The sequence below is a fragment of the Mycteria americana genome, chromosome Z, assembly GCF_035582795.1.
Source record: "Mycteria americana isolate JAX WOST 10 ecotype Jacksonville Zoo and Gardens chromosome Z, USCA_MyAme_1.0, whole genome shotgun sequence".
NCBI classification, from domain to species: domain Eukaryota; kingdom Metazoa; phylum Chordata; class Aves; order Ciconiiformes; family Ciconiidae; genus Mycteria; species Mycteria americana.
Window position 1 is genome coordinate 22174418 of NC_134396.1, and position 3492 is coordinate 22177909.

Below are 3492 nucleotides of genomic sequence, written 5' to 3' on the forward strand. Positions count from 1 at the left end.
TTTTGGGAAGGTGAACTTTACTGCCTAACCCCCCCCGTAACTTGACTTTTTTTAGTAATACACTTTAACTTAAGTAGTGCAGAACAATTCTCTGCTTACAAGGAAAGAAAAATTGTGCATGAACTGTTACTGATTGGTTTACTAATTTGCCGCCCTCCCTGCGGTAGAATTGTCTATTGAAAAAGTTGATAAGCTGACATGTAACTCTAAAAGAAGCTAAATGCTTTTACTGGGGATGTGTTAATGCAAGATGGAAGTTTTAGTTTCAAGATTGTTATGCAAACAAGGCTTCTTGCGGGGTAGAAGCTGTTTGTTCCCTTATTCGTAGAAAGACGCTATAATGAATTGCAAGTATTTAATTCAAAATTAAATTGGACAACATTTTGCAGAGACTGTCAGGACTTGTTGGCTTTACAAACCCTTGAGGCCGGCGTTCTAACATGTAGCTATGTACGCCCGTGTCTCCAAATCCTCAGCAGATCGTACTGGGCAGAGTATTGGGCTGCAAATACCTGTGATGTGTTATCCTGCCGTGCTGCCTGGGAGAGAATGCCTTTGGATGAGCAGGAACCGATTTGGGCGTTGGAGGTATTGAAGCAAGATTCTTAATTGCATGGAGCTCTAAGAGTGGAAAGACAAACTTCAGGGGTGGTGTTTTCTGCACCCTCTGAATCAATCAGCAACAGGAAAAAGAACTAGAAAGACTTGCTATGGACTACTAAGCTGCGTTTATGTTACTTGAATATTTTGGCAAGTTTGACCACATGTTCAGCTGCATTCAAGTACGAGGTGACTAAGGAGCAGTGGTTTGCCTTGGTTAACTCGAGAATGTGAGTACTTGCACTGTTAAATGATTATGCCTATGTGCCATTTTGGTCAATTTTTTTCAGTATACAAGCCTGTATGGAGTACTGCTGCTGCAGATAAAATCTGTAGGGGAATGCTTGAATTTGGAACTTGTTTCTAGGAAAGGATCAAGCTATTTTGCATTTCTATAGAGATTTTTTTTTTTAAGGATGTTTATGGGAAGTACATTTGCTGTAAGTATTTTCAGTGAGTGTGTATGAAAGATAAGCTACGAAGCAAGTGATGACTTTATCATGAAGCCACGTATCATAAATTTCTCTGCCTCTTGCGTATCTCGGTGAAGACGTGAACTTTAAATGTGGTGAATAAATAACAGAGACTGTGATTTAGACTTCAGTACTGTTTGTCAATAGTTTTGTTTGCTGCTGACTTAAATTTTTATCACTCTGTTCCCAGTTTCATCGCACAGAGGTCTTGTAGTGAACTGTATTTCTGTGAGCTGCAAGCTTATTTGTTTATACATTTTTGAAGTTGGTTTAGGGACTTGTTACTGATTTCGGACTAGGCTCTGAGCCATCTGCTCAGAAAATAGCTGAAGTCTCTCCACCACTAGTGATAGATAAATTGGTGCTTGCAGAAAAATTTGCTTTATTTTATCAGGTGGGTGCTGGGTAGTCACAACTGTTTGCCGCTTCGAGTCTGCCCTGGTGGCATGTAGGCTTAGTGCTCAGTCTGGTAAGCTCAGCAGGGTTAAGGAGTGCAGTGGAAGCCCAGAGCGTGTCATGTACTCGTCCAAGGAGCTGCAGCAGGAGCTGGGAAATACCCTGTGTCTGTGGGGAGCTATTGGGAGGCTGGACTTGTTTTGGTGCATGGTACAAATTAATTTCTCTTTGCATAGTACAAGCAAAAAAAAAAAAAATGAGGTGATTGTTTCTCAAAGTAGTATTAGTGTCTTCATTAAGCGCTGGGTGAAACTTCCAGTAATTGTTCGCTTCTGTGCTTGCTAGGACTGATGCATAAATCATCTGTTTAATGAGGCTCTGCAAACATTTCTGTAGTGGTATCTGTAGAAAGGTCCTCCAGTCAGCTACAAAAAGCACAGTGCACACCAGCCTAAAACTTACCGCGCAGTTTGAAAATACTTCTGGCTGGATTTTCATTCCTTTCACTAATACCTGATTAGCTGAAACTTTGTTTTCAAAACACATGTTCTGAAAAGCACTGAATAGTGTGAAATTCCGTTTATTCTGATGTAGAAAACAAGGAAGCAGCAAAACAAACAGAGGAGACTGATTAAAAAAGATAAAGGATTAAAAACCGTGTTTGTTTCTAACCATAATGAAAACATCTGTTTTATTTGACTTCCCTAAGCACCTCATGCTCTGTATCCAGAGACCGCAGAATTGTCAGTCATCTCTTTAACAGGGACATCAAAAAGAGTTTTAACGCAAGAAAAGCTTTTCCAGTTTTCCCGCGTAGGACGGGCTGCAGGGGTCAGTATAGCAAGGCTGTAGCACAAACCCTTTCTTCGCTTTGCTGTGAAGCAAATGCATATTGTTTTCTGTACACGGTGTCTGAGGTTTCCCTGAATCCTTTCTCTTTTCTGCCTTCTGTCTGCGCCTTCCCCCTCACTCTTGTTCAAAGATTTGTGTTTCCATGGCTCCCCATCCCACTTTTAACATGCTTCTACTTACAGGAGTACTATATCTTACAGAGATTCGTTTGAGCTATTTCCCTCCGTGCTTAACTCTGCTATGTGCTTTACCTCCTTCGGATTCCTACACAGTTCTTAAAGCAGTGGCATCGTAGCAACTCACCATCATTTTTACTCCCATTATTTCCCCCTCCACGCTGGAGAGTGTGCCAGGGGCTGTGGGACCGCCGGTGGTTTGGTGGCAGATACAAACTGTGTTGGAGCGCTGGCTCCCCTGCAGCAGCCTGGTGTCCCTCTGGTTGTTTTATATATGCACAGTTACTCTGCAGCACCCCGTGGGCATCTGGTTAGATTTTCTTTGTATCTGAGCAGTTTTCTTGACTCCTAAGTGAAGATATAACTATGCACCGGTTAGTCGGAGAATGAGGCCATTACAAGAGGCTGTTGCGTGAATTAGTGTCGTTTGAGATACTAACGTCAGCGTGACTCAAAGACCAAATGTTTAATAAATGTGTTTTCCATCTGCTGGTATATAAATGCTTAAGCAACTGTTGTAAAGTATTACGAAAACCCCTGTTTTGACTTATTAACCCTTTTTATTGAAGCCAATAAATAGAACACACGTTTGCTTAGAGGAAATGTTTTTATCATACACGTCCTCTGCACTGATTTGTAACAACTCTTACCAAATATTTGTAGACACACTTTCCTTTCAGTTACTGGATTATGTGTATTAGAGTCTTTCCTACGATTTGATTTTCCTGATGTATATCATCTTAGGCAATATGCATGGAGTTTTGCATGATTGATTTGCCTAATGATCTGAAGTGTAGTCTAAGAAGACAGTGCTGTGCACCAGAACATTACCATTATTACTAATTCTAGCAGAATATCCACCAGTTTTCATTACAGACCCTCAGTCAATAAATGGGAACTTACAGACATGAAGAAGTTAGCAATTGGAAGTGTTTGATTGCTAGGCAGTAGTCAATCTGATGGAGCCTTTAGTCCTGAGTATTGCCGGTGCCTGC